The 26,302-nt window shown below is 42.3% G+C and overlaps 1 protein-coding gene across 3 annotated transcripts in view; it reads left to right on the top strand.

The window, feature by feature from the left end:
- The first annotated feature begins 479 nt into the window (after window positions 1-479).
- The window catches only part of SEMA3D (semaphorin 3D), a 204,354-nt gene continuing 178,531 nt past the window's right edge, over window positions 480-26,302 (top strand). The window contains exon 1 of one of the 3 annotated variants that reach the window (XM_072759789.1): window positions 480-825. The gene's annotated coding sequence lies outside the window, so the exon portion shown is untranslated. Of the gene's footprint in view, window positions 948-1,529; window positions 1,654-26,302 lie in introns of those variants that run through there. The other 2 variants (XM_072759791.1, XM_072759788.1) reach the window with 2 other exon arrangements.

Raw genomic sequence — 26,302 nt, forward strand, 5'->3', positions numbered from 1 at the left:
TACAATGAGGTTGCAATTTGGATCAAAGGGCAATGGCATAAACAAATAAAATGATCTAAAACATACAAGAAAAGGCAATGAACACACCAAGGGCACGGTCAATTACAAAACGAGTGGTATAACATTAAATACGAAGCTTTCAAAAAAACTTGCTATAGGTCAGAATAGTCTGTAGGGACTTAAATTCTCCTGTATCTAAAGAGGAAAATTATGGGGTTGGTTGGTGGAAAGTGAAAACCAAGGTTACAGAAATGGGGCAGCATGAGACACAGGAAAGAACCTTGGTCAGAGTTAGGAAACTTGAATCCCTCCTGAGCCTGTCTCTGCCACTAACCATCTGCAACTTGCAATGACTCATTTAGCTTCTGTGGCCCTCGGATCCCCGCTGCAGATGCTGAATGAGGAGTCACCTCCCGCCTTCCAATTCTTCCATTGTCGTTACTGACTGCTCCTACCCCCAAACTAAAACACCACTTGTCATTTGCCAAAGGCGCTCTGGGCCCTTCCAAGCTGTGCTCTTAAATCAAGCTGACAAATGCAGAATCCGGTGGCGGCTTTTTTTCCCTATGGCTCTACCCCCAAGTCAGCTTTCTGTATGGGACTAATAAGTGCAAGGTGTGCGACTCCAAGCCTAGGCTTCCAATCGCAGGCGGCTGTCCCAGGCAGCTAATGCGGCCCAAGCTTCAGGACTCATCACTTGCCCTTTCCATGACCCCGGGGGCAGCCTGACCCTAGATAAATTCGCACGGTTGTTTTCGTGGCATCTGTAGACATTAAGCTATTTCTGCATTGTTTTCCTTAAAGAGGATCGCACCTCCAATTTGTGTAAGTTCCAGGTTCCACGAAGGTGGACTCGTCCCTGGTCCCCGTGCACTTGGGTTTCCTCCTGCAGGACCCAGGTGTGCACGAGTCTGTGAGGGGAAGCGGGGAGAGATGGCCAATGTCAGGTAAAGCGGCAAGGAGACTTCCATCTGGGGGTGTTTTGTCGTTTTCCGTTTTCCCCGTACCTCCCCCCGCGTCCGCCAGCCCCCGGGGAGGCTGGTCCCCCCCTCCCCCCGCTGCCCCCGACGCCTGCTCCGGCCAGGCCCCAGCCCGGGTCTCGAGGCCCGACCTCCGCGCGGCGCTCGGCCGGCGGCTCCCGCGGGGCGTCCTCCCCGCGCTCGCGAAGGGCCCGAGCCCGAGCCCGAGCCCGAGCCCGGCGGCCGCACTCGGAGCGCGCGACGCCGCCGACGGACAACCTGCGCGGCCCGCGGCCCGAGCCCGCTGAGCGGCTGCGCGGGCGGGCCGGGGCCCGGGCCGGGGCCGGGGCCCGGGGCGGGGGCGGGGAGGAGGCGCGCGGCGGGGGCAGCCCCGGGTCCTGCGCGCCCGCGAGAGCGCCCGGCGCCCCAGCTGCTGCGGTCGCACCACGAACTTAAAAGCCGCCCTCCGGCCCGGAGCGTGCCTTTCCCCGCCGCGCTCGCCTCCGCGGAGCTCCGGCTGCCGCCTGGCTCCGCGCCCGGCCCGGCCCGCTCCGGGGCCGCAGCGCCCCCTGCCTCCCGCCCGGCCCCAGCGCCGCAGCCCCGCGCCCCGCGCTCCGCGCCCGCAGCCCCGCGCCCCTGCCCGGCTTCGCGAGCGGACGGCCGGCCCCGGAGGGCGGAGAAGAGCCCGCGGCAGGTAAGGCTGCCTCTGGCCACCTGCCCCCGGAGGGCGGGCGCCGGGACCGCCGAGTCCAGCGGGGCGACTGGGGCTGGGGCGGCCGCGAGCCCGCGGAGGAGGGCGGCCCGGGGCGGACGAGCGCAGCGCGCGGCGGGCGGGCAGGCGGGCGGGCGGGCGGGCGGGCGGGCGCCGACGCGGAGGGCGCGCCCCGGAGCGCGCACGGCCTGGGCACCCCGCGCTGGGGCCGGCAGCCCACCTGCCCACGTCCCCCATCCCCGCAGCCCGGCCCGCAGCCCACCTGCCCACCTGCTCCCCTCCCCATCTCCCCCCTCCCCATCTCCCCATCTCCCCCCACCTCTCCCCTCCCCGCCGCCGCCGCCGCCCGCGCCTCCTCCGCCGGAGCCTCCCGCGGCCACGACTCAGCAAAGTTTTCCTCCTGAGTCTCCCGGCAGCTTCCCCGGGCTCCTCGCTCCCCCGCGGCGGCAGGTTCACGGCCGGCCCGGCGGCGGGGACCCTGGGCGAGGACCCGCGGACTGCGGCGGGGGGGGGGGGGCTCGGCCCGCTGCGAGCGCGTCCTGCCGGCCCGGGGGTCGGGGGGGTGGGGGCGTCCGCGGGCCCCGACGGCGGCTCGTGCTGCCCGAGAGAGGCCGGGACTTGCCCCGCCGGGCACCCCCCCGCCCCGGGCGGCCGGCCGCTCCCCGCCGGGCTGCCCTCGCCCGGGGACTCGGCTTCCGCGGCTCCCGGCGGCGCACAGGGCCCTGAGCGGAGGACTCGCGCGCTGCGGCCCCGAGCTGGAAGCCGGGGGTTCGGAGCGGCCCGACCCCGGTGACCGGCGTCCGACCCCGGCCGGCCCCCCTCTCGCCCTCTACCCCCGAGCGAGGCGCCCCCCCACCGCGGTCGGAGGCCCGGGCCCCTGCAGCCCCGAGTGTCCCCGCGGCTCCCCCGGGGGGCGGGGGCGGGGACGGGGGCGAGGGCGAGACCCCCTCCGGGGCCCCGGGCGGCTGCCGCGTGGCCCAGGCGCGCGCTCAGGACCGGGATCCGCGCGTGGAAGGGGGGCGGGGCCGGAGCCGGTCCCCAACGCCGGACGCCCCGGCTCGCCCTGCCCCAGGCCGCACGTCGGGGCTGCGCGGGGCTGAGCCGGGGCTGCGCGGGGCGCAGAGGTGGGGGTGCTGCGCGGAGCTGCAGGGGGCTGTGCGGGGATGCGGGCGGGGGGCTGCGCGGGGCTGCAGGGGGCTGTGCGGGGATGCGGGCGGGGGGCTGCGCGGGGCTGCAGGGGGCTGTGCGGGGATGCGGGCGGGGGGCTGCGCGGGGCTGCAGGGGGCTGTGCGGGGATGCGGGCGGGGGGCTGCGCGGGGCTGCAGGGGGCTGTGCGGGGATGCGGGCGGGGGGCTGCGCGGGGCTGCAGGGGGCTGTGCGGGGATGCGGGCGGGGGGCTGCGCGGGGCTGCAGGGGGCTGTGCGGGGATGCGGGCGGGGGGCTGCACGGGGCTGCAGGGGGCTGTGCGGGGATGCGGGCGAGGGGCTGCGCGGGGCTGCAGGGGGCTGTGCGGGGATGCGGGCGGGGGGCTGCACAGGGCTGCAGGGGGCTGTGCGGGGATGCGGGCGGGGGGCTGCGCGGGGCTGCAGGGGGCTGTGCGCGGATGCGGGCGGGGGGCTGCGCGGGGCTGCAGGGGGCTGTGCGGGGATGCGGGCGGGGGGCTGCACGGGGCTGCAGGGGGCTGTGCGGGGATGCGGGCGAGGGGCTGCGCGGGGCTGCAGGGGGCTGTGGGGTGCACCCTGCCGGGCGGCGGGGAAGCTAGAGAAGGCCGCGGCCCGGGGAAGAGAAGGTCCGGGAAACGCGGGCAGGGGGTGGGGGAGAGAACAGGGCCTCGGGTAGCGGCGACAGCGACTGGGCACCGAGGCACTGCCGGCGTCTAACCTGCGGGCGTCCCATTTACGAGATGGAAGATGGGTGGCAGGGAAGGGGCGTGTGTGCAACGCTGTACCGCGCGTGCAAGGTGCTTTGTGCACGGTCACCGTTAGGATTCAAGTAGTACTCCAGGACATGTCATTATTCTCCTTATTGTTTTAGATGAATAACTCAGAGACGCAGAGAGTTAGGAGTGGGTGGTGTCCCACTTTGGCTTTTGCAGTCCTGACAAATCATCATGCTGAAAAATGGAACGGCCGGTGGGGCTCCTGGGTGGCAAAGAGGTTGAGCATCTTCCTTTGGCTCAGGTTATGATTCCAGGGTTCTCAGATCGAGTCCCGCATGGGGCCCTCTGCCTGTGTCTCTGCCTCTCTGTGTCTCTCATGAATAAGTATATAAAATCTTTAATAAATTGAATTGATGGTTAGGGGAGTAGGTAAAGCAGTTATTCTCATTGTAGAAATAATAATGAGGGACGCCTGGGAGGCTCAGCAGTTGACCGTCTGCCTTCGGCTCAGGGTGTGACCCCCCGGGTCAAGGGATGGAGTCCCACATCGGGTTCCCTGCGAGGAGCCTGCTTCTCCCTCTGCCTGTGTCTCTGCCCATCTGTCACTCATGAATAAATAAAATCTTTAAAAAACAAAAAAGAATAGTGAGATATAAAGGTGTTAATTGATATGCCCAAATATAAACTGGTAAGGGGCAGAGCAGAGGCTGGAACTGTCTTACCTCACTGTGGTTCCCTCTTCAGGGACTTCAGGAGGATTTTTGTGAGCCCACTTACAGGGAGGACCTTTCTGACATCACTTTGATATTGCATCTGTACATTATAATTTACCAGAGAAGAGCATCCAAGACTTTAAAATGGAATCCATGATTGAGGATTGGTACAGGCCACATCAAGTCTCTAGGCCCAGAATCATATACACGTGATATTAATAGTCTATATTTACACACGTCATACTGTACTTTATAGGGATTGTTACTGGCTTTAATAATGTCTGTTAAGGAAAAATTTAAAAAAATATTTTGTCAAATAGTAACCCAATGGCTGTATTGAAAAAATTTCCTGAGGTTGGTGGGGTTCTCCTTAGCCTATCTATTGCCTTCGTGACCTGAAAACTTCATGTTTTGACACCACTGGTTCACATTTGTCAAAGTCTATTGCCTATCTATTTAGAAGAAGTAATGATGTGATTCCTTTTACCTTCCCACTGACTCTCTGAGAGGAGGAGATCGAGGAAAAGTATCTGGCAGTACAAGATATTTTGGAATTATCAGGAAACCATAATCAATGCCAGCAGAAACTAAGGGTAAAAGATAGAGAAATAATTATGTGGATTTTATTTTGCCTTCTTGCAGAATTGCCTTTAGAGGTAAATCTTAATGAGTTTGCTTTATATTTTTGCATGGAAAAATGCACAACGATCAATTGAATTTTTAATCTCTGTGTCTGTGTAGGGCTGGTAAGGGTGGGAGTGAGAATTATTTTCTGTGGGTAGGAAAGTCAGAGGAAGCACATGTACCGTTTCCAATGACAGGCTAACAGATCAACCATAGGTTTGAACTTGAGTCATGGAGCTAAATTACTCTCACATCATTTATTTTCTAAAAGTAGGAAATACACTGTTTGGGTTGGGGTTAAACTAAGGCAGGAAGTTTCAGGGTACATCATTTTTATTCTTCACACTGTGTTCTCGTTCCATTACCTGGGCATTTGTTAACCATAAAGAGGTTTATCACACCCTGAAGATGTTTCTGAAGATGTCTTCTGGAATTGGCAAGGATCTCTGTGGACGAGTGGTGTTTGTATACTGTTTGTACAGAGTTACTGGATTAAGTCATCCCCATTTTTATTAAGTATTTGGAATATGAACTTTCAGTCTCAAGAGAAAAACATTTCAGTTGGTGCTGGTTTAATAAATATTTATTTGTCTTCAGATTGCTCGTTACAGCTTTGTTATTTTGAGAAAAACAAATGTGAACTTTACTGTTCTGTCTGGGAAGTATAATGGTGTATTGACATGTTCTTTGGGAAGCATTCTTGCCCATTAACAAATGATTTATTTAATGAATAAGAGTAACCATGGCTCTATTTTGAAAGTTTACTCTTTCCATAAATACCTGGAGCTATACAGATTACTCCAGTAAAATAGTATTTCAACACTCAGTAACATCTTCCTTGAAAGAAAAAAGAAATAATCCACATTTGTGAAATAAATAGTAATAGCAATAATAATGATTGACCATGGGCAAAGCTTGTTAATCACATTTCTTCCTCCCACAAAATGGGCTAAAAAATACTCCACTAATCCAGGAAACCTTGGCCAAGATCCTTTTATTTTTATATCATTTTTATAATGGTTTCTATTTACATAGGTCATACTGTACCTTATAGGAATTATTGGTGGCTTTAATAATGTCTGTAAAGGAAAAATTAAAAAAAAAAAAGAATTGTTATTTTGTCAAATAGTAACCCCATGACTGTATTGAGAAACTTTCCTGAGGTCGGTGGAGTTCTCCTTAGGCTATCTATTGCCTTCGTGACCTCAAAACTTACTTCATGTTTTGACATCATGCCTTTCAAGCTAATACTTTGAGTTTCCAATAATTTGTTTTCTTCTTTACTTCTGTTGTTTATGATCCTTGACTAGATCATAAGAACCTTGAAGGAAGGAATTGGTCTTTAACTTTTTATACCTTCAGGTTAGTACAATGCTAAACATATTCTAGATGCTTAACATATACCAAAGTCTAATTCATTAACTAAACAATACAGTGACTATGAGTCACCTTATTGCCTATAAAAGGTCAGATTGAAGATCATTGGTATTATACCTTACTTTTTCTGAGATTTTTAGAAAGGACAGTTTTCTCTTATAGTTGAGTTTTACCCTTTCATAGAAAAAGTAGTGAGATGTTGAGTGTTTTGTAATGCATAACATCCAGCACTGGTGTAATGATCATATGGAATAGCTACATAAGAATATTTAGTGAAGTGTTGAATGCTACAAAAAGTTAGTTTCATTTTCAAATTTCTTGTGTTTTTTAGAAGGATCCAGTTAACGCATGACAATCTCCATTCTCCTTAACTTTAAGTATCTAAATAATAATAAGAAAGGAGGATATAGCTAAGGTAAAATTCACTACAAACAGGAACTGCACTGATAAACAGCTGCGATGCCTTTGAAATGATTTTGAAATTTAATAATAATGAGATATACCTAAATGATTAGACTATTTTTAAATTATTAAAAACAGAATAATAGGTACTTGAAGCTGGAATATGTAATGAAGTATACAATTCATATAAGTATGAATATAAGTATACTATTCATATAAGAATTTTAATGACCTTTAACCTATCTTCATTACTATTTTTATTTTCATGTTAATAATATTTAAATGATTTCTAATAGTTGTAGACCAGGGCATCTTTAACAAATTGATTAATCTGGTGAATTTAGACACTTTGCTCAATCTTTTTTTTTTTTTTAAAGATTTTATTTATTTATTCATGATAGACACACAGAGAGAAAGAGAGAGGCAGAGACACAGGCAGAGGGAGAAGCAGGCTCCATGCAGGGAGCTCGACCTGGGACTCAATCCCGGGTCTCCAGGATCAGGCCCGGGGCTGAAGGCGGCGCTAAACCGCTGAGCCACCCGGGAATCCGCACTTTGCTCATTCTTTTGCAAAGTTCAAAAAGCTACAAGTATTACCCTTCTATAGAAATGTATAAAATAAACTGAGACTTAAGTGACCAAGTGTTCCTAGAAGAGTCCGCATCTATCTGAATTTATCATCTTTTTAGAGATGTGGTGTCTTTCTCAGAAATTAGGAATAATTTACCTTATGTTCCGTTTTTCTTCTGTGAGTCACTTAACATTATAACTTCAAGATTTTATACTTTTAAAACTGATGGTTAATAGTGTTTCTATTAGTGGGTTTTACTAGCAAGTCACAGGGAAAAAATGGAAACATTTGCTATATTTTTCTAATTAAATAGAATTAAGTATTATTAAATGGTACTATTACTACTAAGAACACAGTCAATAAAATAAGCAAAAATGTCTACATTACTGAGAGTCCTAAAAAGAAGTACAGTATTCTTGCTTTCATGGAAAATAAGTTAAATGGTGTAGGAATATGAAGGTGACGTTGTTAATCTACCATCTGTTAGATATCTGATTTATTTTTCCTATATATATTATGCATTTTACTAGGTCTCCTTTTCAGTTATCCTTTGTTTATATTAGACAGCTTTTAAGGATTTTGGTGTCATATTTGGTTCAGTAATGAGCCTGCATAACCTAATTACTGAGTTTTAAATATCAGTAGTTGTAAACATACTACATTAGCGAAATTAGACTAATAAAATTGCTCAGTAGAGATCTTGTCTAGAGTTGCCTTAGTGAAGAAGTAGTATAATCCATACATTTACTTTTTTTTAAGGATTTTATTTATTTATTTATTCATGAGAGACCTAGAGAGAGAGGCAGAGACACAGGCAGAGGGAGAAGCAGGCTCCCTTCAGGGAGCCCAACGTGGGATTTGATCCCAGGACCTGGGATCATGCATGACCCACGCCAAAGGCAGATGCTCAACCACTGAGCCACCCAGGCATCCTACTCCATACATTTATTATCAGCATGTATGACCCACTTAAAAATAAAGTCCAAAGTGCCCTCTTGTGTTGCTTAGTTTCAGGGAGCCTTTTTTCACATACTGTGTTGACAGTTGAACCCATGCCTGATGATATCATAATCTTGAATTGCATTTAAATAGTCTGATTTTCTTTGATAGAATGTATGAAATCAGTGAAATTCATACTCCCACTTTTTTGTTTTTTTTATCCTTATCGTAAAGACCAGTCTGTGCCACATGAAATTCAGGCGTTCTTGGGTTTCGGTATTTATCATCGTTGCTTTTGGACAAATGTTTGCACCTAATATCTGAATTTATTGTTCTCTGAAAGAGAGAAGTGTTTTCTAAAATGAATACCAGAGGATCCCTGGATGGCTCAGTGGTTTAGTGCATGCCTTCGGCCCAGGGCGTGATCCTGGAGGCCCGGGATCGAGTCCCGCATCAGGCTCCCTGCATGGAGCCTGCTTCTCTCTCTGCCTCTCTCTTTCTCTGCCTCTCATGAATAAATAAATAAAATCTTTAAAAAATAAATAAAAATAAAATGAATACCATTCTTCTTTGGAGACACTTTGAATTTTGAAATATAATACTTCATCTCAAAGATAGATATTTGGAGCTCTTAGAATGCTCAGTTTACTTGTAATGCTAAATATTGGGTCAGGAGAAATTAATACTAATTGGAGTTTTTTTGTTGAAATTGGACACATGGTTTTTTGGAGATCGTATATTTTTATAGTAATTATTTGCATCACAGTTATAGCTCCTGATCATTACTGAAAAACTAGAAAATATAGATAAGCATAGAGAAGTTTTAGTGAAACTTTTTTCATAAACCTACAAATGTTAATTCTTAGCTTAAATATGAAATTTATTGATTTATTTATTGAACATGAAATTTATTTGAAAAAATAAATGCTATATGTGACACTTAGTGCCTAGGTCTTGTTTTCCATTCTCTAATAAAAGGAATTCTTGGGGAAATGACTGATTCAAGAACTGGGGTAGGAAATCTATATCCTAAGCCTAGAGCTTCTTGTAGCACCAAAAAATAGAGAAGTGCTTAACACACTCATACACACCACCACCACCACCACCACCACCACCACATGCACGCAATCATAGGATATGTTAGAGAGATAGAGGAGACAACTGAAAGAGCTCCCAGTGGCCAAAGCTGAAGTAGTTTGAGCAAAAAATAAAAAAAGGAGAAAGAAAGAAGGAAGGAAGGAAGGAAGGAAGAAAGAAGAAAGAAAGAAAGAAAGAAAGAAAGAAAGAAAGAAAGAAAGAGAAAGTTGTGTGAAGTATAACTCGAAATAGAAAATAAATATCCATGTTAATATAAATAAATGATTGAATACATTATAAATGGAGAAGAGACAAATCTTTCATACAGAATTTTGAATGATTAATGTAAATACTCTGTTCTCAAAGAAGGGGAGCATAACTCCCTATTTCTGAAGCAGAGACTGGTCTCTTCCTCCAAACAGTACAGTATGGAAAGGAGGGAATTTTTTTTTTTTTTTTTTTTTTTAGGGGGTAAGCAAGCCTGACAAACGCTCTCTTAGCCAGGTGATCAAGGTCAGCCTCAGTCATAAAGCATGTTGATGGTGCGTGCTTTTGATATGGCGGGATAAAAGGGAAACTTGTAATCTCTGTCCTGAAAACCCATAACCCCAACACAACCATGAGAAAAGCACCAGACAACTCCAACAGGGGGCCAGTCTATAATATACCTGATTGGTGCTCCTCAAAGCAGTGAAGATCATTGAAACCAAAGAAATTATGAGAAGCTGTCACAGGCAGGAGGAAGGAAGCCAAAGGGACAGGGACTAAATGTAATATGGTATCCTGGATGGGATCCACGAAAAGAAAAAGAACATTAGGTAAACATTAAGGAAGTCAGAATGAACTACGGACTTTAGTCATGTAATATATCAGTATTGCTTCATTAATTATAACAAATGTCCATAAGATGTAAAAATAATAGGGGAAACCATTATAGGATGTGGGTTTAGGGAGACTCTGTGCTGTCTTCTCAATGTTTTTGTAAGTGTAAACTGTTTTAAAAATTATATTGGAAAAAAATTATGTTTGAAAGCATATAGAGTAAGCATGGTGAGAAACGGTTGAAGACGGGAACCATTCTCTGCCAGCTAGGCTGATGTCATTCCGTTAAATGCTTAGTGTCGTCACCTAGGTCAGGATAGGACTGTTCTGACATATTTTTGATGCTAAATATTATATATCTTACTATAGTAAACACATAATTGGAATTAGTTGTTCTTCTCATACTTACTTTTTTGAAAGAAAATGTGGTATTTGGATTACTAAACAACATCCAGATTACCGTTATTATAGGTTTCCATGCAAAGAAAGCTGTGTATTTGTCATGTCCTATGAATCAATCTTAAATATTAAAAGAGAGGGCAGGGCAGCCCAGGTGGCTCAGTGGTTTAGCGCCGCCTTCAGCCTGGGGCATGATCTTGGAGACCTGGGATCGAGTCCCGCGTGGGGCTCACTGCATGGAGCCTGCCTCTCTCTTAAAAAAAAAAAAAAAAAAAAAAAAAAAAAGAAAAAAAATAAATAAAAGAGAGGGCAAATTTTTTTCTACTTCTGTCCTCACTGTTTTATTGATATTGACAAGATCCATTGCCCGTGCCGGATGTCTTCAGTTCTAGATGATGCTTATGCTTCCAAAATTCTTGCCAGAATCATGCAAAGACTATTCTTTTTATCCCTCGTTGAATCTCAAGGATCTCTGCTGCATTAAGTATGTTAAATATTATTCCCTATCAAATCCTATATATGTAATACACGTATCATTACTACTTTGAAAATTCTAAATATACTTAGGAGGCCTCTTTGTTTCACGAAAACCCCCAGAGGCTGAGACTCCCCTGCATCTGAGCCAGTGTAGAGTACGGAGGATGCCCAAGCTGCCGTTTCCCTTTACGAGTCTGTGGGTTTTCACCGTGTGTGTTTCTCATGTTTCCCTCTCTATAAATCATGTTATTCCTTCTCTTCCCTGTGTTCCAGATTGTTTCATATTTTTTAAAAACCCGAGTTTTACTCTCTTGGAGTAAGCTCTTCTTACAGTTGGACATACCATACTACCTTTCTCATCTAAGCTTTTATACTGGCATCTAATTTTTTTTAAGATTTTATTTATTTATTCATGAGACACGCACACAGAGAGGGGGGAGGGCAGAGACACAGGCAGAGGGAGAAGCAGGCCCCATGCAGGGAGCCCGACGTGGGACTTGATCCCAGGTCTCCAGGATCAGGCCCTGGGCCGAAGGCAGTGCTAAACCGCTGAGCCACCTGGGCTACCCTGGAATCTAATTTTTGAGTGTTAACCTCGTATTTATAATTATCTAACAATTACCTGGCTCTGTGCTTCATAGTTAACTATAGTTCCTGCTGAATTTGTGTTCTACTGTGGCAATTGTTGAAAAGTTTAGCTATGCTTTTTTTTTTTTTTTCTGTTTTTAGTTTGTATGAGTCATAGCATAAAAAATACATTTGAAGAACTTGTTCAGGAAAAGTCATGGAAACCAATCCCAGAATATGTGACCAAAGGCCCTCTTTTTTGGGTATGACCCCGCTGAATTTCCTGAAGTAAAGAAAGTGTCTGAGAAAGACCCAGATCAATATGACTAATAGGTTCCGGGTTCTCACTAGAATCTTAGATTCAGGGTGTTCATTTTTGTTACACAAAAGAATACATTTTTTTAAAAAGAGAGATCCTGCTGATGGTAATTTAACCCAGTCAGAAAGAGGAATAGAGAAATCTAATACTCTGACCCAAATCTCAAAATGTGTGCCAGAGACTATCCTGTCACCTCCTTTTTTACTTTGGATCCATGTCATTGATGGCTTTTCAAGTCATTGATGGCTTGTGAGTTATCAGTAGAGTACATTTTTAAAAGTCTTTGTAAATGAAAATAATCACCTAAAATCTTACCAATTTTGAGATTTGACTCTGTCAGATGACGAAATCCTTACGTGGTGCAATTGTATACTTACTAGTTCTATCATTGACGTGCATACGGATTCAGAATCCACTCTGTTGGCCCCACTTGCGTCGGTCTCATAGTTTCATGTATTTCCCTTATTGTAATTGAATTAGTGTATCACAGGTTGCTCTCCTGGCTGGACGGTAGGCAGTTAAAGCCAGACAATTCTGTCTGCAGAGGTATCTGCATGATGAAATCACGTAAGATGTTATTTATAATATTAAAATGGGAAGTTAATACAAATCAACTTTTGAAGTTAAGACTTTTATCACCTGTAAAGTAGCTGTTCAAAAGCATTTGTGCTGGATACACAGATGAGAGAATAACATTTCACTTCACAGAGCCGTGGGGATTGTTGTCTTAAACTGCACTGTGATGAGGTTTGGCAGAGAATGTTCATTGTTCAGGTTTTAAAAAGGGCAAGTTTTTGGCAGGAGTAGCTTGCATAGAAAAGAAATGCTCTGCGTACACATGTGCACTTAATAAACCCTTCAGAGAGCTTGGGCTGAGATGTTATGGATTCCTCACTCCACCCTACCCCCCGTCTCTGGATGTTGACTGTTTAGGAACCTTGTGCTATGTTACTATCATATAGGCCTTTTCAGATTCCCAGAAACGGTACTTTGGGCTCACATTTCAAAAATTTTTAGGATATAGTGAGTAGTCATTTCATATCCTGTGCACTTTCACTTGAAATTTATTAAAAATAACAATTGCATTCAGATCTACTTTTCCCTAATATTTATCAGTCACACAACCATCATCTCTGTGACAGCCAGCGATCATCCTTTCTATATATTTGTGACCCTTGGTTATTTCTGATAATCAGAAATGAGGGTGTAGAATTTCCTTTTCTTCCTTTAATTTATTGCTTACAAGCCATGTTGAAAATGTTGTGCGTTAAGTAGATAATGTATCAGGACAAGCAAAACTGAAAAGTCTTGTAAATTCCCCAAATCAATAAGCAGGCCAAGCCAGCATCAACCTCATGGGCCTGTGTTCTCTGTACTCCTTCCTCATGGGGCTTTGCACTGATTTCTCCTTCCACTTGAAATGATTTTGCCTTTTACTGCCACCACTTCTCCGGGCCCCTCGCTGTTGCCCATTCTCCCTGCACCTTCACATGTGTCCCCTAAATCTTGCCTGAAAAAGTGCTTTATGCTCAAATTCCACCTTATTCCATCCTTAAGATCTTTTCCAGTTCCCAGTAACTATCACCCTCTCTCTTACTTCTAGGATCACAAGACTAAGTTTCTCAAGGATAAGGATCGAATGGTTGTTTCTGAGACATCATATGTTTCAGGTTCCCACGGCATATCACCAAGCCTTGTGTATGACAAGTGTACCATCTCTAATACTTGAATTGAAATTATTCCATTCAGAGGGCGCCTGGGTGGCTCAGCGGTTGAGCACCTGCCCTGGGTCCAGGGCGTGATCCTGGAGTCCCAGGATCGAGTCCCGTGTCGGGCTCCCCGCATGGAGCCTGCTTCTCCCTCTGCCTGTGTCCCTGCCTCTCTCTCTGCCTCTCATGAATAAATAAATTTAAGAAAAAAAGATTCCATTTGGAATCTTTTGCCTCTGTTTTTTCCTGCTCACTGCTCTAGATATGTAATTCATCATAAAATTCCTTTCACGTGTACATTCTTTCATCACAAAGGTTATTTCACATGTATCCATGTTACTTTTGAGTCTTCCTACGTCTCCATCCCATTCCATTTTCTGCAAAGTATTTGTCCAGCGCTTGTACTGGGCACTGTGAGAGTCGCTGATGAAAGACAGATGGAAACCATGGCTCCCCTGGAGTGGACAGTTATAAAAGAATTCATTATCATTATGGGTCAAATCAAATCTCTTTAGGATCTTAAATACAATAAACAAAAGGGTCCTATTCATATTGTTGGTCTAGAGCCTTTTGAAAAATTATGTCCTCTTCTTCCTTAACTTCTGCTGTTCTCTCTGTGTCCCAAGTGTCATCTCCAGCCCCAGGTTCTCTCTTGGGTCCCAGTTATTGCACCACACTGCTTCAGCGCCTGTGAGTTGGCCTTCATTGCTCAATATTCCACTTGTAAAGGAGGTTTCTCTGGTAGCTGAAAGTTTCAGAGCCTTTGATCAGTGTAACTTTAAACTGAGGCTTTAAAGTGTGGGAGCGAATGTGGTGCAATAGTGGCGACTGTGCCCCGTGAGAGAGACGGGTGGGCTCGGGTCTCGGTACTGCGCCTCCTGCACCTGTTTCCCGGCTTTCGTCTGGGGGGTGATGGAAGCGCTGGCCTCGTAGGGGCATTGCGAGGATTAAATGAGTTAATCTAGGAAAATCAAATGCTGCATGGCACATTTATCTGCGAGCATTCCCTCTCCTTTACCCTTGTTCAGATGCTGCGAATTGCACATCAGGGCAGATTCTCACGCTATCTACAAACTCTTCCTAGTTCCTTTTTGTTTTTTATCTGCTGAATTCTATTCATTTCATTAAAAAACCCATCCTTTGGTGACCTCACTGTTTTGTTCCTGGATAGTAGAGTGACCTTTTAGGACTGAACTGCTGCCACTTCCTTATTTTGCACAGAGGTGCGTCTAAAGAGACATACAGTTGGCCCTTGAACACCATGGATTTGAACTAAACAGGTCCGCTTAGATGCACATATCTTTTCGATAAGTTTATCAGAACATTTTTCAGAAATTTTCAATTTGAGAAAGTTCACATAGCATAGAATAATTGAAAAATTAAGAAGTTATGTTGTGAATGCATAAAATATATGGAGATGCTAGTTTATCATTTACCACAAAATATACACAAATCTATTATAAAAAGTTAAAATTTATCAATTTATCATAGTGCCATTCACACTCGAGAGAAATGTAAACAAATGTGAAGATGCAGTATTAAATCATAACTGCATAAAATTAACTGTAATATGTGCTGTACTACTGAAAGAATTTTGTAGCCACATCCTGTTGCTGTTGCAGTGATCTCAAGTGTTGGGAATATCCACTAAAAACTTGATGTGACACTAACCATCTCCATGTGAACAGTTGGTCTCTTCAGTAAATTTCATATCATAGCAAAAAGTGACCTCTTGTGGTTCTCGCATACTTTTCATGGTGTTTAGTCCCATACCGTAAACCTACAATAAAACCATGGAAACCATATGAAATTTAGTGATGCTGGAAGTACCCTCAGGAAGCAAAGAAAAGTCATGATGTTACAAGACAAAGTTGAAATGCTTGATATGTACCACAAATTGAGGTCTGCAGCTGCGGTTGCCTGCCATTTCAAGATAAATGAATCCCGTGTAAGGACTACTGTAGAAAAAAAGAAAAGGAAGTTAATGAATCCATCATTGCAGCTATATCAGCAGGTGCAAAAAAAACCGTCCACTTTTTGAAGAACAGCTTTTTAAACTATTACTGAAAATGTAGCCCCCCCTCAAAAAAAAAAGAAAAGAAAATACAGCTTTTTGTGGGTGAAGTGTTGCTATAAGAAAGGCATACCTATAGACTCGAATATGATTTGAGAAAAAGTGAAGTCATTATATGACAACTTAAAGCAAAAAGAAGGTGAAGGATCTAAAGCTGGAAAATGTAATGCCAACAGAGGATTTCATAATTTTAGAAAGAGGTTGGGCTTAAAAAATGTCGAGGCAAGAGGAGAAGCAGCTTCTGCTGACCAAGAGGAGGCAGATGAGTTCCCAGACACCACTACAAAAATTGAGAACAGATATCCACCTGAACAGGTTTTTAATGGAGATGAAAGAGTTTATTCCAGGAAAAAGTGCCAAAAAGGACATTTGTTAGCAGGGAAAAGAAGTGAGCACCAGGATTTAAGGCAAGAAAAGATAAACTAACTCTACAGTTTTGTGCAAATGCAGTTGGAATTATGATCAAGACTGTCCTTATCTGTAAAGCTGCTCACCCCTGAGCCTTCAAGGGGAAAAGATAAACATCAGGTGCCAGGCTTTGTTTGTATAACAACAAGTCCTGGACAACTGAGAACCTTTCTCTGGATTAGTTCTATCCATGCTTTGCCCCTGAAATCAGGAAGGACCTTGTCAGTAAGGGACTGCCTTTGAAAGTTCTTTTGATAGCCACCCAGCACCCCATGAACTTAACACCAAAGGCATCAAAGTGACCTCCTTGCCCCCAACCAAATGTCCCTAATTCAGCCTCTAGATCAGAGGATCTTTAGAACTTTAAGGCTCATTACACATGGTACTCTAATGAAAAGATTGTCTACATTATGGAAGGGAACCCTTGATAGAGAACATCACGAAAGTCTGGAAGGATTATACCATTGAAGATGTCATCCTTATAGAAAAAAAAGCTGTGAGAGGCCTTAAGCCTGAAACAATAAATCCCTGCTGGAGAAAACTGTCCAGATGTTGTGCATGACTTCAGAGGATTTATGACCAAGTCAATCAAGGAAATCATGAGAGAGATTGTGGATATGGAAAAAAAAAAGTGGAAGGTGAAGGGCTTTGAGATATGTATGGATCTTGGAGAAACTAAAGATCTGATAGACACCATACCAGAGGAATTAACAGAAGACAACTTGATGAAGATGAATACCTTTGTAGCAGTGCCGGTCAGATGAGGACAAAGACGTAGAAGAAGCAATGCAGAGAGCAAGTTGACATTACACAATCCGGCAGAAGAGGTCCAGTCATCCAAAACTGCTTTGGACTTCTGTTACAGCATGGACTCTTCTACGATAGGGGCACTGAAATTAAAGCAAATAGCAGAAGAAAGGTTGATGTTGTGTAGAAAATTTTTTTTTACAGAAATGAAAAAGCAAAAAAAAAAAAAAAAAATCAGACATTACAGTGTATTTCCATGGCATCACACCAGGTCGGCCCGCCTTTCTCGCCTCCCCTTCCACCTCCTCTATCTCTTCCACATCTGCCAGCCCTAGGACAGCAAGACCAACCGTCCCTCTTCGTCCTCCTTTTCAGCCTACACAGAATAAGGATCACAAGGATGAAAATGTTTTGATGATCCACTTCTACTTAATGAACAGCAAGTAATCATCATGCCACACGGTTAATAAGCCTGTTGTGTATGTGTGTGACTCTATTTGTTGAAAATCTAGTAACTATATGACAAGAATCGTATGAGACATTTCTATGTCACCATCATCATCATAGTCATCCTGTAGATCATTGTGTATGTAAGACGAGTGATATTTAATATAAAATTAATAATGTGTTGTCTTACTGTCCTATAGCATTGCTTTCAAAGAGTTCTATTACCAGACAGTATGCCTCTCTCTCTGGTAAATGGAGTAACTGTGTGTTCACCAGTCAACACAGGAAAGTGGTTTAAAAAATATAACAATGTTTCCAATACTGTATTATGAATGACTGTATACTGGATGCCATAAAAATTTATGACCACTCATTCGTGTATAGGCTAGGCCACCGTGAAACAAAGGTATTGATTACACTAGGCTACCATAAAGCAATCATATACCTGCTTCTTCATTATCAGCACATGACCTGTTATACCGGTAAATAAATATGAATTTCTTTTTCACGTTACCTTTTCGTTTTTGATATCTGATGTTAGTGATACTATAACATCTACAGTGTTTTGTACCATATAAGACAATATTGATGTAGGCACTGATGGTTCATCTTATAAAGAGAGGATATAACTTATAGTGAGTATAGTATAAGTACAGTATAGGTAAGTATAGTATAGAACTGTCTTAAATGTATTCTCTCTTCTGGTTTTCCTGACCGTATTTCCTGTCCTCTAGCTTACTTATTGTAAGAATACAGTATATAATACATATGTATGCTATTAACAGGTAAGTTTTGGGACGGTCAAAAGTTACACAAGGGTTTTCAACTGTGTGGAAATCAGCATCCCAGTGCCTGCATTGTTCAAGGGTCGCCTGTAGTTGGGTAGAACATTGCAACAGGCCGTGATACAAGGATTGGAAGAATCCAGGGCAAAGGGACCCATCAATACAAATTTTGTCACAGAAGACAGCCTCTAGTTATAGAGGCTAAATAGCAAGTAATAAAATCCTTATGCACCCCATCTAAATTTCCAGACTTATTTCTTAGCATCCCACCTTTCTTATGCAGCTGTCTACTGCTGATTTGTAATATTTCATATATCCTTGCTGTGCTCCATCACCAAGTAAGCAATATGGATTTGTTCGACAGCTTTTCTCCCCCTCCTTCCTTTCTCTTACCCAATGCATAGGTATTTCTTTAGCACCATCCCCCCATATGGGCTTGCTGCCAACTTCATCCCTTTGCTTGCTTCCACTACTTTATCACTGTATATCTCCTAATGAAGTATTATTGCTCTTGAAACTTTTCATCGAATGCTCTTACTATGCCACAGTTTCAGAATATTCTGTTTTAGTCCCCTTTGTAGAGAGTGAAGGGAAACAAAGTGACCAAATTCACTGTCTGCCACTAGAGGGGCTGGGAATTGGCCCACCACATTCTCCTTAATTTCAGTCTGATGCCCAGGGACTAGACCTTTTCCAGACCACACATACCAGTGTTGAACTTGCCCTACTTGAGCTATCTAACTACTGAGAGAGCCCTGGATCTCTACTCCCTAAATTTTGGACTTGAGGGGTCTTGCAGAAATCTGCAGTACAGCACTTAGGGATGAAGCTCACTAAGAGAAGCTAAACCCTTATCTGTCAAGGAGGAAGTTTAGGAAGAGCTGGGAGATAAATAAGTAACTCCCGCATCTCAGGGATGTAAGCAATCTAACATGCAAAGAACATCTTTGTTTCATGTTGCTTCATCTCCTTGGCAGTTCACTGGAATATAACTAAGAGAAGCAGCAAGTATGTTAATCAATGATAGTTTCCAGAAATTGAACTTAGAGGTCACTTGAGCTTCTGCACAAGTGGAAGTGAAACTGAATAATGTTTTATGGGAAAATACTTTTCTAATGCCTGTCTTGGTACTGTTTCAGATTAGTCCGTTCATTGAATTGCCACTTTGCATAGGAATCTTCATTGATATGTAATAATAATTTATAAATTGTGTATCATATTAATTATATATCTTGTATCAATGGTGATTTATAAAACCAGATTCTATTTTATAGGAAGTAAAATGTTTTAGAAATGGGATAAATAGGATTTATTTGAAATAATTTCTAAATATTTTCTAAATAATCATAAAACCGATCACTTTCTCTCAATATATCACTCTTTCTGTATATATACCTTTAGAATGTGGCATTTTCTATTCTGACTTAAGGGTAATTTTGTTAGAGCAAATCAAGAGAAGGAACAATTTTAAAGATAGAATCAAGAGTCAGTTTAGCTTGTTTTATTTTTATGACTTTACTCTTATTTCTATTGTTTTTAAATTATTTTAGTGAATGAATATTTACAAATATGGTTTCTGTCTTGATGAAATTTTAAGTAAAGGTGATAATTTATATTACTTTTCCATATATTTTTCTGGGGCAAGAAGGGTTTGTTTTTCAGATGATTACTTTTAGGGGCTATTTGTAGAGACCAGCCACGCTAGTAGTGGGTTTTTCAGGGAGTTCCAGGATAACTAGAAAGAGAGGGATCTGGGTCAAGATCATGATTCTTTTTCCAGATCTGTAGCCCAGGTTTGGAGACAGGTAGGGAAGATGGAATACCCGTGGGCTACTGTGAGGGTTGTTATTTTGGGGCCCCTATGATTCCTGGACGGTATCTGCTCCTTCTTCAGCTTGATCATTTCCCCTGTCTCTTCCTCCCACTAATTGCACTTTACGTACAGTCTGTCTTTTCTTTCTACAGACTCTTCTCACTGATCCATTCACTTTCCTCATTTCAGTTATTACTTAAATGGGAAGGACACATAAATTACTAACCCTGAACTCCCCCCTGGTCTTGGTCACTCTGCTAGTGCTTTTTCCAGTAGGTTTCAGTCTAGGGCTATTGATCATCTACTTGGCAAGCAGTTTAAACTCTAATTATGTTGTCACCGTGTACTTTTTTCTATCGTGGTTATGATTTTATTCACACAAGTATTTACACTATATTGTGGCAGAAAAAGAGTGCACTTTGAAGTCACAATTTATCATCTGGGAAAATTTGGTAAATTGTTTAACTAGGTCAATTTTGGTCTACTCACACTGAAGTGGAGTAAATGGCAGCCCTGCATTCGAAATACATGTGAGTATTAAATGAGAAAATGCAGATAAAGAACCTCTCCCAGTGCCTGACACAATTGTTATTTAAAAGAAACAGCATTAATAGTTTCATTTCTTCTCACCAATATACAGTAAGCTATTCTATTGGCTGCAAGAGCCTTGAAAGGCTAGGGTACAGACCGGATTTTATTACATAGGTAATTGGGAGCTATAAAAGTTTTTGAACCATGTAATAACCAAGGCTTCATGTTTTAGGAAGATAGTCCTAGGAATAGTTTTCAAGGAGACCAATTAAGAGACTCTTCACTGATCTAATAAGGACTAGACGGCGGTGATGAAAATAGAAAGTAAAGGTACCAGAGAAATCTGAGACTATTATATTGGACTTTTTGTAATTTGTGTATTTTGTTTGTTGTTTGTGTATTTCATGATTTTGTCCTATTGTATATTCAGAGCATTTTATTACAACGAGAACTTTGCACTCAGCCTAAGAACTGTTTTATATTTTTCTGAGGACCTATATGTGTTAACCTTCAGATTTTCTCATTGATATTACACTTTTTGAAATGAATGTATATTGTTTCCAGAATTCACAGGAACAAATAATATCTCCCTACATAGAAGGTCTAAGGTCAGACTTGATTCCAGCAGGATATAGAATACCTAATTAATTTTTTCCTGGTAAAGGAAGTTGAATATTTTAGGTTATTGAAATAATCTTTACACATTATTTTATTTTTATTTATTTTTTGAGAGAGATAACACATGTGAGCCAGAGTACGGGGGCGGGGGGTGGGTGGGTGGGGTGGTGGGAGGGAAAAAGAGAATCTTAAGCAGGCTCCATGCCCAGTGCAGCCCAACGCAGGGCTGCATCTTAGGACCCTGAGATCATGACCTGAGCCAGATTGAGTTGGACGCTTCACAGACTGAGCCACCCAAGCACCCCACTGAAATAATCTTTAGATACAGAAGATGAAGAGCTCGTGTAGAGAGCAACTTTAAAGCAGCTATCATGAAATCAAGAATAGAAGCCTATGACAACCTTACCTAAATAGTTTGTGAAATGAAATAGTAAATCCTTATTTTGTTATCATATATGTTTACCATTTGGTATCCACTGTTGATCATGCTGTTCATTCTGAATGGAGTTCCTTCATTTTGTCTTTGTGTTTTGTTTTATTTTTAAATTTCTTAGTATCCTGTCCATTTTTCAAAACTAATTCAAGCTCACCTTCTTTACCAGGGTAACAATTCACGAAACATAACTAAGTTCAGTAACTTATTTTTACTGTCACACAGATTCACATTGTATAATAAATTATTTTGATTTAATATTAATTTGTATGGGTACATTTTATATGCCTCACCAGCTAGCAGCTCCTCAGGGTAGAGACTTTGTCCACATCTTTGTGGACAAGCAAAGCTTGATAACTTAGCAATCAATCTTTGTTGATTTGTCACTGCAAATGAAAAAAAAAATCAAAGTAGAATCATGAGAGGCCAAAATAAGATCCCAAGTCATAGGTTGCATCAGCAAAATAGTATTTTGTTTCAATAATGGAATTCCATACTTTAGCTCTTCTTTTTCTGTTTTAGTTAGAAAGTCAAGAAGTCTTAGGTTGATTGTCCTTCTTTCAATCAAATAATCTAAAATAAGTCTCACAAAATAGCAGTAGTTACTTAATTTAAAAAATGTCAGGTGCTAGGATGACGTTTTTATAGCCTTACATACTATTAAGTTAATAAACTAGGAAAATATGCTGCCTTACTATCAGTTCATTCTGGCTTTAGATTACCTGCATTCAGAATAACAGTTAACAATAAAAAATAATATGTGAAGTAACAGAGAGCCTGCTAGTGTTCAGAAAATAGTATTCCTAAAATTCTGTATTACAGTCTAAATATATAGAATATATAGAATCTACATATCCAGTACAGAAGTTTTCAGTTTCTCCAACATGATATATTTTGTTAAAACTTATTTAACCAAACTAGTATCGTTTTAATTCCAGCCTTGGAAATAATCAGGTAAACCAGATAAATGGCCAGATAAATGGTTAATCTCAGAATGTTTACTTGGAAATCTATTAAAAATAAATAAATTTTTTTTTGTCTCATTGAGTCATGATATTTCAGAACTTAAAAAAATTTAAACAAAACCTGAGAGGGCTCCTGGGTGTCTCAGTCAGTCAAACATCTACCTTTGGCTCAGAGGGTGACCCAGAGTCCTGGGACCAGCCCTGCATCTGGCTCCCTGTCAGCGGGATACCCCACCCTCTGCCCTTCCCCAGCTCATGTGCATGCATGCACTTTCTCTCTCTCAAGCAAATAAAATCTTAAAAAATAAACTGAGAGAATGTCTACTGCAGTTTCTTAATTTTACAGGGAAGATTGAGGATGAAATCACGTGAGTTCCCTCTCCCCTTCCTCTTTACTTGCTGTTCTTCCTTCCTGTTCTCACTCCTTTCTTTTCTTCTTTAAACATAAAGGAACAACGTTGGTATTCTAAGATCAGTGTTGAATGTTTGGGGAAGAACAGCCCTCAGCTTGAGAAATTCATATTCCATGTCTGTAGAGTAGTCGTGTGTTTGGAGGCATACAACTGTGTAGTTACAAAGCCGAGATTATAATTGAAGTCTCTTCACTCCTATCAGAGAAAGCATCCTCCTTCTTACACGTGTTGACAGATAATGGAGAAAGGACATACCACGTGTTCTACCAGAATTGTTGATAAATAGACCTGAGTGATGATTAGTAGCCACATAATCATGACCATTTCCAAAGGAACAATTTATTTTTTGTCTGGTAACCAAAGACTCTTATTCTGCTTATGATCTCCAAAGCAAGGGAGCTGCCGTGGATCTAGTCTCTACCTAGCTACTTTTCATTATTAAAAAATAAAGGAGTATAGTACATGTATAGTATACATACATATGTGTATATGGTGTCTAACTGTACTCATCCTCCACCCCAAAATGCTACGTAATGGATAGATTATGTGGGCAGACATACATCCTTTTCCACATGTATTAAGGAAGAAGCTCTGGTATGCAATACTGTCAAACTATCCAACTATAGTGTAGACTTTAATCCAGAATAAATAAATCAAAAACATTCATATTAACACTATGCATTACAGTGATGGGTTTGTTGTTAATGGCTCTTTATTTGTGGGAGGTATAGACATCTGAAGTGTTGTCACTGTCCATTTATCATCTTTGTGTGAACAAAGATAACATTTTTAACAATACCATACTTTCTTGATGTGGTCACCTTTAATAATAGAAACCAAAAGCAACATTTCCCAATGTATTCATCATAATTCTACCAGGAAGCAGATGTGCAGTCTTATTTTTCTCTTAATCATGTATTTATTTATTGCATTACATCTTTCAGTTGTGGATATTTTCCTGTAGAGGGAAATTCCAACCTTCCTGGAATAATAATTCCCCAAGTTTTATATGTTTTTTTTAAGCCGATGAAGTGAATAGATGTGAAAATACATTCTCCCTTCTTATATGTATTGGTCTTTTGATTGTACCTCTATGTAGGTAGAGCTTGATTGCTTATAACTCTTCCTGAGGATATTTCTGTGATGGCATAAAAACAAACCTAGGGAATTTTTAGGGGAAACAATCATATCCCTACTAAAATATAAACAAATGGATCTCCAACAATAGTATCAGCTTCATAGAAAAGTTTACTACTGGGGCCTGGCTGGCCCAGTCTGTTAGGCACGTGCCTTCGGCTCAAGTCGTGGTCCTGGGGTCCTGGGATCCAGCCCCACCTAGGGCTCCCTGCTCAGCCAGGAGCCTGCTCCTCCCTCTCCCTCTACTGCTCCCCCACTCATGCTTACTCTTCTGTGTATGCACTTTCTATAATAAATAAAATCTTTAAAAAAGTCTGCTATCATCTAAATGTGAAAACTTAACAATAATTGAAACTCTTATTATTCTAGCTCTTTCATTTCTTTTCTTCACGTCTACTGAAATTTTTTGTGTGTCCTTTAGAGCATCTCTACCTTTGACCATCCTCCATATTTCCAGAGACTCTTGGTCCCATTTGTCCGTGTATCCAGCCTAGATCTCTACATCAGGCATTTTAAACAAAACAAAATCAGCCTATTGTAACATCTCTTATGCTGCTGCTTTGATGTAGTTGATGTAGTTTCCTGCACAGTGACACAGAATCTGGTTAGTGCTCCATGATCTCCATAGTGGTTTATACCTGCCTGTATCAGGTGAGGGGCAGCAGGGAACTGCCTACGTGACTGTCTGCCCGGGTCTCAGAGAAGCATTGACTAGGGGCCTGTGGGCGATGGGAGACTGAGCTCAGCAGGCCTGGCTCTCTAGTCACCATCATTACTGTTTTCAACATGTGCTGTTTTCGGTACTGACCGATGCCAGGAATAATTGGCTTTTACCACATGCATAAAGCTGTTGCCGTTTATGTGTGTCCTGTTCTTACTGTTTCTCTTATCCACTGAGGTCTCGCTCTCCAACATACTTCTGGTTCACCAGCCACCCTCGGTAGATACTTCTCTCGGGCCAATTCATATGTGTTGATTTCAGGACATTTTCTCATCCAACTTTTGAAAATTTGGTGATTTCTACTCAACGTTCACAGCACCTGTGCACCATTATTCAAACAATGGTATAATCAGTTGCTTTGGTCATAATCTGTTATATCCTCTTGTATAAAACCTCATTCTCCTGTTTTCTTATCTACAGATCATTCTGGCCTTCTACATATTTAATGCAAATGTGTAAAATTAACCAGGGGTTTTTAACATTTTGTGTTCTTTACTGAACTTCTTAACCTCTTTTCTTTATTTCTATTACCACCATCCAATGAATAGCCTGAATTTTGCACAATAGACATCTCTAATCCAATGCAGAACATATGTTTTGGGCTTAGTCGACATGGGTTCCTGTTCGGACTCTGCCACTTTATTGGCTTATAGCTTTTGGATGCCTTATTATATCTCTCTTAGTGTCCACATCTATAAAATGGGATAATAAGAATATTTAATAGATTACTGTGGGGATTAAATAAACCAGTGAGCTAGCTCACAGTGTAGGATAGTGTCTGTTCCCTGCGTAAATGTTAGCTGCTATTATTATCACTTTCCTCTGCTCTCTGTTTCCACTTAGTTCATCAAGTTTTCTTAAAATTTCCCTCCTTTCCATTCTCACTGCCAACACCATGATTCAAACCTTCATGATCTTTTGCCTGAATTATTTTAATAGTCTCCTAACTCATATTCCTTTTCTCATTTAATCATAAGCCCTAACAAATTTAGGATGTTGCATTCCAAACCTTTATCTAGGTTAGGAACAATATATTTGACAGGATCAAGGGCTTATAGAAAAATATAAAATTTAAGCAAAACTAAAACATTAAGTATTATATGTATATATATATAGGTGTGTGTGTGTGTGTGTATGGGTATGTCTGTGTGTAGGTGTATGCAATGTTGTATTAGATAAAAGCAAAAGCATCCTCATTCTAACCTTAGATACTCATGGTTATTAAATCTGTTTGGTGCTATTTTCTTGGCACCTTTTCCTGTTGATTAAAAATTCCTGAAGCAAATATGCTTGGGTATGTATTTATATAATTTTATGTTATGGAAAACATAAGAACTTGTGAACCAGTTTGTATCATTTTTTTTAAGAACTTGTGAACCAGTTTGTATTTTTCCTTGATGTATATCCATATATCTCTGTATATCTCTATTTTTTTTCTACCACATATTCTCTTCATGATTTGCAATTCCTACACACATTTGTTCCTATTTTATATGAGAGGGATCAGGAACAGTTAAGCCTCTTCCTTTGTCAAAAGAAAATGACCTGAAGTGGACTTAAAATGTTGTGAGTTTTTAGATGTTGATGTACATATGCATCAGGTTACTGAAAATCCACAAGTAATGAAACCATTCTGGGTAAGACATGATTTTCTCCTGCCAGTG

Source organism: Vulpes vulpes, chromosome 5 (genome assembly GCF_048418805.1).
Source record: "Vulpes vulpes isolate BD-2025 chromosome 5, VulVul3, whole genome shotgun sequence".
NCBI classification, from domain to species: Eukaryota; Metazoa; Chordata; class Mammalia; order Carnivora; family Canidae; genus Vulpes; species Vulpes vulpes.